General features: G+C 39.7%; 1 long non-coding RNA gene across 1 annotated transcript; it reads left to right on the top strand.

The window, feature by feature from the left end:
* Positions 1–5,477: 5,477 nt before the first annotated feature.
* Positions 5,478–8,316, top strand: LOC141601911 (uncharacterized). The gene is made up of 3 exons (XR_012524371.1): positions 5,478–5,550; positions 7,500–7,564; positions 8,145–8,316. It is a non-coding gene; the product is annotated as an uncharacterized LOC141601911 (long non-coding RNA).
* The last annotated feature ends 908 nt before the right edge of the window (positions 8,317–9,224 follow it).

Here is a 9,224-nt window from a genome sequence, read left to right as displayed (position 1 = left end):
TATAGTCACTCACCTTCCCCTTCTTAGTGTTGTCAACTCTACTTGTTGGTGAGAGAGGTGGGCTCTCCTCACCATCTCTCATCACATCTCTCTTTCTCTTTGGTTCATAGTCCTTGTAAGGGTCCTCCAAGTCTTTCCCACTCTGAAGGTCACCACATGAGCTTGTTGGTGTGGTGGTGGTCCATCTCTAGGATGAGAACCTTGAGGAGGCAATGAGTGTGGAGCTTTTTGTGAAGAAGATGGGCTTTGGTTGGCCATGAATGAGTCAAATGTCCTTTGATGTTCTTGGACATTTGAAAGTTCGGTTTTCAAACTTTTGAATTGATTGTCAACTTGGGCCTCTCTTCTCTCGGCCTTGGCATCCATTTCCCTTAACAATTTCTCAAGAGAGGAGGTGGGGTTGGGTGGTTCTATGTATTGTTGTTGATTTTGTGGAGGTGGGTAGGAATTTTGTTGTTGTTGATACCCTTGTTGGTATCCTTGTTGTTGGTTGAATGGTTGTTGAGATGGTTGGTTTGGTTGATAGCCTTGTTGTTGGTATGGAGAGTGTTGGTTTTGGTTGCGGTAGTTGTCTCTTTGATGAGGTTGGATGTAGTTTAGATTGTCATGTTGCCTTTGACCCCGGTAGTTGGAGCCTTGGCCTTGGTTTTGATTGTATTGCCTAGAATGATCGGGCTTTGGTGGAGGCATGTATTGTGGTTGTTGATACTTGGGGTCCCATGGTTGCCCCGCAAAGGAAAGTTTCGGGTCTTGGTTAGGGAAGGCACGATAGAAGGTCTAATGGAGTTGATACGGGAGCCTCGGTGCACCTTGCCCTTGAAGAGCAAAGCACTCTTGTTGGTCATCTTGTGGAATAGACGAACAATACTCAATGGTGTGCCCCACACCGCCACAATAGTCGCAAAGCATTTGAGGAGGATAGTGCCTAGGTGGGGACCTAGGTTCTTGGACGTAATAGACCTTGGAATGGCTAGGTCCGTCCTCATTGGCATGCTTTGAATCCCCATCCTTCTTCGCCATTTTGAACTCTTCAAATTCCTTTGTCAAAGTATCCAATTTTGACTTGTACTCCATCTCTATCTTGGAAGGTCCTTCACTTTTGTAGTCCACGTCTCTAGCATAACTAATCTCCATCTCGGAAATGCTTTGAATCATTTCTGTGATTTAAGCGTTATTCATACCATCAAAGTTTCCACCGGATGCCGCCACGATCATATTCTGGAACCTTTGCTCAGGAGTTTGGAAAAAGGTTTGGGTGGTCATCCATTTTGGGATACCATCGTATGGACAAGATGAGAGGAGATCTCTAAAACGTTCCCAAGCTTCACTTAGAGTTTCCATGGGTCTTTGTTTGAAGGTTTGAATATCATGGCGAATTCTTGCGGTCTTAGATGGTGGGTAGAACTTATTGATGAAAGCCTTGGATAAAGCTTCCCAAGTAGTAAATGTGCCCGGCTCGTGAGAATTCAACCACTTCTTAGCATTGTCTTTCAAGGATATGGGGAAGAGCATTAAGAGAATTTGCTCTTCGGTTACACCGTTGTGCTTTATTGAACCCACTTTCTCTTTGAATGAGGTGAGATGTTGGTGTGCATCCTCATTTTTCATTCCATGGAAGACATATTGTTGCATGTAGTTGATCACATGGTGACGAAGCTCAAATGTATTGGGAGCGAGAGCTTCATAGTTAATAGCCGAACAACCACGGTTGGGATCAGGCCTATTGTAATATCCCATAGGTTGGTCCGCCATATCGTCGTTTATGAGGTTGTTTCGTGGAGATTCGGTATCGTTTGTATGGGTGGAATGTTGCGAATGTGTTGGTGAATTTTGTGGTGAATTGATGGGAGAGTTATGTGGTGGAGAGTTATGTGGAATGTGAAGGAGTGATAGGGTGGAGGAAGAGGGTAGTTGGTTTAAGTTATCAATTGTAGAATTTTGGGTGATTGGTGGGTTAAAAATGGGTCGGGATCCTCGAATTGCCGAAAGAGCTAATCTTCTTCTTGCCCGGAATGTCTTCTCGATCTCGTGATCAAGGGGAAAGAGAGGTCCGATGTAGCACCTATTCATGCACTTGACAAAAGATCAAATAGTCCTAATGTAAATATTGCACTAGGACAAGGGGAGAAAACAAACAAGCAACAAATATAAGAACTAAGCCTAGATGAAAACAAATAATCATATCCAATATTGTCGTCCCCGGCAACGGCGCCAAAAACTTGTTGTACAATTTTATATTTATAGCTTCGCAAGTGTACGAATGAAGTTGTAGTCTTGGAAAGGTCGAACCCTAGGGGCGGAATTATGGGTCTAGAATTGTTTGTCTAAGCTACTAGTTTGGTTCGATTAAGGGGAATGGGTTGATTTAAACTAACTAAAGAACTAGACTAGAACAACAATAGAAAACGATTAAAGGCTTAAGATGATAAAAACGATGGTTAAAGAACTAGGATCGATGTCGGGTTCACTCGAGTAGGGAAGGGGGAACAAGAACACAAAAAGGCAAAACTTAGAACATATGTAAGGGAAAGATTCGATCTCTCGACATAAGACTAACCCCCAAAGTAAGGTTGATTAAGCTCTCACCTAATTAACCCACCCTTAATTTTAGCATGTGATTCCTAATTACTAGTCAAGCTCTCACCCAACAATTAGAAAGATAGATTAAATGCTCAAATTCTCACCTAAGCATTCTCACAAACACCTTATGTGCATGATAAAATCAACAAGCATATATTCAACAATTTCATTCTTCCCATGCCTTAATCCTCCCCTATAATCCTACAAGAGTTCCCCCCCCCCCCTGGTCCTAGTAGGTCACTACTCACACATATTCACAATAACAAAGGTAAAAGATGGAGACTTTAGCATGTAGTAAGTAGAGGAAAGCATGTTTGCAAATATAACTAACTAAACAACTCAAAATGTAAACAATTGAAAGATGAACAATAATAGAGAAGAGATTATACCAATATTGAAGACAAAGTTGCAATCTTTGATTAAATAGAAGAATATTCTTCACCAATCTACAATTAACAACCCAATACTAAATATAAACAATTGATAACAAATAATTCTAAGCTAATCTATGAAGTAATTAATATTTGATTAGAGAAAGATTAAAGTTTTGATTAAGGGTTTGCATAAGATTAAGGAAAATAATTTCAGATCTAGGGTTGTGTGTACAAATCATTAGGGAGGGGGTATTTATAGGTTATACCCAAATTAGGTTAGAAATTACAAATAAGGGTAAAATGCGGAAAAGGGGTCCCAGCCGACGGGTCGGCTGCCGGTGGCCTGACCGGCTGGGAGTCCGTTGTATGAATGAAGCTTGGAAAATGTCATCAGGTGCGTCAGGCCGGTGGATCGGCTGCCAGTGGTCCACCGGCTGGGAGCACGTTTGACTTTTTTCCTTCTTCTTGTTGACTTTAGGCTTCAGCCTGCATTCCCAGCCGGCCGGCCGGCTGCCGGTGCCTTGCCCGGCTCATATTTCGCTAGAACTTCTTCACTTTCTTCCTTCTTCTTGTGCTCCCAGCCGGCTGCCGATAGCCTGCCCGACTGGGAGTTCGTTGTAACTTCCTTCTTAATTTGCCTTTGCTAAGTATTGGGGGACTCCCAGGCGGCTGACCGGTTATCGGCCTACCGGCTGGGAGCTTCTCTCAGCATTCCTTCCTCCTATCTTCATGCTTAGCCTATCAAACCGTCTCTCTTGCTCCGATTCCTCCATTTCCGCCTCAAAACCTGCAAGACGGACATAATATCATAGACTAGGGAATCAGGGTGCGAAATGCAAGGCAAGACGTATAAAACCGACTCGAATTGAGTCGGAAAGCATGAAAATAAGGAAGGAAGTTGGTGTAAATGAATACTATATCAAGCACGAGGAGGACGACCACCACACCGTGGCAGGGGAAGGGGCCGTGCTTTCATGGGAGGAGGAAGAGGTCCAGGTGTCCAAGAAGAAGAGGCCTATTCAGATTCGGAGGATTCCATGGCCGAGCCATTACAAGGAGAGCACAACAAGGACTTAAAGGTAGAAATTCCTGATTTTTATGGTAGCTTAAACCCCGAGGATTTGTTAGATTGGTTTAGGACCATTAAAAGAGTCGTTGAGTTAAAGGTTATTCGGATAACAAAGCTTTTAAAGTTGCAATCTTGAAACTCAAAGGTGATGCTTCCCTTTGGTATCAGAACCTAAAAAATCAGAGAAGAAGGGATGGTAAAGAACCCATTAAGTCTTCGTTAAAACTGAAAAAGAAGCTTAAGGAAAAGTTTGTGCCTAGAGACTACACTCAAGACATGTTCATTAGACTAACTCAACTTAAAAAAGACCAACAACCTATTGAGTCATATCATAGAGACTTTGAACAACTCACCTTGCAATGTGAAATCAATGAGAAACCCGAACAAAAGATTTCTAGGTTTGTTGAGGGATTGGATGTTAATATTGCTAGTAGGGTCCGAATGCATCAAGTGTTATCCTTTGATGAGGCCTTGAATTTGGCAATAGGGGTTGAGAAATTGGGCAAGGGGAAAGCCACCACCACAAAACCACCCTCCAAAACCACCCCAACCAAACCCCAACCAAAATCAAAATTGATGAACCCACTTCCCAAACCAAAACCCCCACTCTCGACAAAGGCAAAGCACCCACAACCTCACTTAAAACACCACAGCCCTTAAAACATGCTATCAATTCCAAGGTTTTGGTCATTTTGCTAAAGAATGCCAAACCAAGAGATCTCTTAGTAGCTTTGACGTGGTTCACTAGGGTGAGGATGAGATTCTTGTTTGTGATGATGATGATGAGGGAGGAAAGGAGCAAGAGGAGACTGAAATGGTTGAGCCAGATTTCGGTTTGAGTTTGGTTACTTGGAGAGTGATGCATACCCAACCCCAATAATTGAAAATGGATCAAAAACAACAACTCTTTATATCTAGGTGTACCATTAAGGGAAGGGTTTGCAATCTCACCGTTGATGGTGGGTGTAATACCCCGTATTTTAAGGCTTGGTCAATGGTTAGTCAACGATAAAAGGTGAAATGTATTTTATAAAATTATATTTATTAAAATATAATTTACGAATTATGTTATAAGAAGAAAATAATAATAAATATGAGGCGGAGTAATAATAAGCATATAAGACGGGTTTATCTCGGTAGTAAATAATAATAATAATAATAATAATAATAATAATAATAATAATAATAATAATAATAATAATAATAATAATAATAATAATAATAATAATAATAATAATAATAATAATAATAATAATAATAATAATAATAATAATAATAATAATAATAATAATAATAATAATAATAGCAATGATATTAGTAATATAAGATAATAATATTAATAATATTAATAATACATAATAATTGGTAATTTCCTAGAAACTTCCTTATTGTCTTACCTTATCACTATATAAGCTAGACTCAAATAAATTATCAGTCTTTATTCACATAAAATTCACAACAATTCACAAAAAGAGAGAGAGGGAGAATTAAAGGGAGCTTGTCATCTTTTTGCCTCAAGATCTAAAGGTAAGACCGTCTCATAACTAGTCTATATCTTAATTAATTTATACCGTTGACCCACCATGACCTTGACCCGCCATTGACCACCGTTGACCGGGTAATTAGGGTTTGACTATGGTATATACTATGTTTGTTGCTGCTGTTTGTACTAACTTTCGGCTGCGTTTTACCCCGTCGTTTGTGGCTGGCCCAGGGAGGTTAGGGTCTGGTTTTGGTCATGGGTTGTGGGTTGTGGGTGATGCTAGGGTACGGTGGTGGACTGTAGTGGTGGTGGTGATGGTGGTTAAGGTGTATTAAACATGTTGTTTTAAGGGTCAGGCGATTTGTATATTGTGGATGGTTGTACCGAGATATACAAGGGTTTTGAACCTCCACTGTGACTGATTAGACCATGACCTGGGTTGGGTTTGCTACTAGGGTCCACCGTGGGTCAAGGGAGACCACGGTGGTGGCCTGCTGGCGGTGTGGTTGGAGTCGAGGTTGCATTTTGGTGAGATAAGTCGTTAGTTGTATAGGGTTGTCGGGTTGATTGTTGTTGGTGTTGGAGCTACTATTGAACCCGTGTTTGGAGGGCTTGCTGAGGTCGGTCAGGGTTGTTGCTGCACCGTGACTGGTGTGTCACGGTGGTGGCTGTTGACGGTGTGTGTGGTGGTTGTTATTGGGTTGTGTATGTCGTAGATAGGAGCTAGAGGAAGGCGTAATTTGAGTGCTGAGCCTAGTTGGGTTTCGTGTACATCATCATATAACGATGATGATGATGATTACATGGGAATGGTTTGTTAGTGATGGGTTTTGTTCATTTTTTTTTTAACAATGAGTACGTAAGACGCATCATAATAATGTGTAAAAAGTCAACATGTAACATGTCCATTAATTGGGTCCTTGTGCGAATTTTGACGTTAGACTTGGATAATGAGCTTGGCCAGTTACATCGAGGAATTAATATATTTAGGTAATAAAATAACGGGTTAGACCATGAGTTTATGGGTGTGTGATATAAAATAAATACGATTTTTACTGTTTGATTTTTGAATAATAAAATACGCACCGGAATTAATGTGTTTTTGGTGTTTTTTTATGTATAAGTAACGAAAACAATAAAGATATGAATTAGTTGTGATAATCTCGCAAGACCCCTCAACTAAAACTAGGATATGACTTGAATAAACTCTCCTTCCTCGCAAGAAATTCGAAGATATACACGAATGGTGGCTCGCACTTCACAAGGATCGAATCACACTAAAATCTCAACCTCGCAAGGAATAAATAATAACTCTAATAACTCACAAGCAATTAGAACAACCAAGTATAAAACTTGAATTAACTCTCTCATTCAATTGAATAAAATTGACATACAAGCTCTCTATTTATACTACTAACTGTACCTTAAACGAACTAGCAAATAATATAACAACTACCTTAACTAGGATTAGGAAAGTAACAAACTTTCCTAAATTTATTAGGAAACTCTCCTATACTTATTATGAAAATAATAACAAATTGACTCGAATTAGGAAACTGATTATAAGACTCGATTTAGGGAAGTAAACGTGAGAACAATTCTAACCAAACTTCTATCTTAGTTCGCCAAAATAGCGTCACCCGCGTACAATCTGGACAACTCAACTTAAAACGATCATATCTCCTTCGTTACTTAACCAAATAAAGCGTGTGACCATTCGTTAGAAAGCTAACATCATGTAATTTTATTTAGAATATGAATAAGACCATAATTAGCTATATGTTTGGAGATATTTAGCTTCTAAATCAAGTGAACGAATCTGAAATGTGAAGAATGGCGTCAACTTGCGTTTTGAACATATACTTGTATCCCTCCTGTATCAGTGTGTATGTGGGTGTGTTGGGAATTTTTTAGACGGGTTTTACTTAATTAATTACATGTCGTTTTTTAATTGAATTAGTTAGTAATATTGTGAATTAATTATCTTGTTTAGGTGGTGATTTTTAGAAGAGCCATTTTGATTATGCTAGCTTGAATTGTTGAAGATTTTGCGAAAAGGTAGGAAACTACTCAATCTTGTCTTATTTTTGTTATTGCTAAAAGTTGGATTAAATGTACAATGTGGTGGATAGGTGAAGGGTGAGTTTAACTGTTTACGACGATCTTTTAATGACTTGATGGATTTTCTATTTTGTGCCATTGGCTTATATAATATTGGTTACTGTCATTAGTATTGTATGTCATTGTTATTGTATGTTGTGAAATTGGGAGTTGTTATCTGGCATGAGATGAGGTGACTATTTTATAGGCCAGGCACGGGGTTGTGGAAGGGTTGCGGACCTAAGACGGGACTTTGTGTCCGGACTGTGTGTCCATTAGACTGTGTGTCTTGGAGTGGACTACGTGTCCCGGAATGGCTGTGTGCCGTGATGTTGTGGATGGTATGAGGGATTGTTTATTATGTAATTGTATATTAATCGATTATTGCATGTTTTGCTATTTTTATACATTGTTTAGTTTTCTACTCAACCTTTGGTTGACGTGTGTTCGTGTCATGTCAAAAATAAAAATGATGCCTGCTTTAATTGATGGCGTCCTGTGGTGAACCAATTAATATTTTCGGTTAATTGGGAAGCAGATTAAATAACAGGTACTTGTTTGAGCTGTGAGAAGCTTTGGGACGTGAAAACTTGGACTGGAGCAGTTGTCTAGATCACATTAGTTTGACTTAATTATTTATGTAATCTTATTTATTTCCGCTGCATAGTAAATTGTATTATTATAGTTTAATTAATCGGTTGACTATTGTAATGAAACTTTTATTGGTTAATTTTATTTAAAGTACTTTGGATTATACACTGTCTCGGGAAACTGAGATGGTAATTCTCATATTTACTTGGGAGGCCTAGCTAAAGGTTCCTAAATAAATGGGGGTGTTACAGTGGGAGTTGTACCAATGTGACTTTTAGTACTCTCATTGAGAAGCTATCTTTACCTACACAAGACCATCATGATCCTTACAAGTTGAGATGGCTCAACAAAGGGGCTGGAGTTGGAGTGGATAAGCAATGCTTAGTGTCCTTCTCCATTAGCAAGAACTACTTAGATGAGGCTCTTTGTGATGTTCTACCTGTGGACATGGGCGAACCCAGTAGATAGCAAGGGGTAGTCGCCGCTACCCCAAACCCAAAAAAAAAAAAAAAATTGACGATGATATTTTGGTATTCCAAATCTGAGCATTTGTGAACGAATAAATAGAACAAACTGCATAATACTTACAATGAAACTAGCGTGTTCAGTGGTAGTATAAAGGTGGTACTCTAAAACCAATTGGCGATAGAGGGAGTAGCCCCTTGCCTTATAAAGTGGTAATTCTTCTCCTCTTTTATCAATGTGGGACAACCCTCACATGTGGAACTTTGGGTTTCTTCACACTCCCCCTCACATGTGAGGCCCACTTTTCACACAGACTGGACAAATTCATTCAACTGAGCAACTTTGCTCGTCCAGCTGTAAACATGGCCCAGTATTAACTGAGACAAGACAAATTCAACTGAGCAACTTTGCTCGTCCGACTGAAAACTTTGGCCCATGAAACCGAGGTCTTTAGCCATGGGCTCTGATACCATGTTAAATTTAACAACGGGCCTGGGCCGCACCCGAACGGAGGAGAAAGAGTCCGCATACAACAGGCCCAAAAGGGTTCCACTCTAAAATC

The sequence above is a fragment of the Silene latifolia genome, chromosome 1, assembly GCF_048544455.1.
Source record: "Silene latifolia isolate original U9 population chromosome 1, ASM4854445v1, whole genome shotgun sequence".
NCBI classification, from domain to species: Eukaryota; Viridiplantae; Streptophyta; class Magnoliopsida; order Caryophyllales; family Caryophyllaceae; genus Silene; species Silene latifolia.
This window is presented reverse-complemented; position numbering and strand designations above follow the sequence as displayed.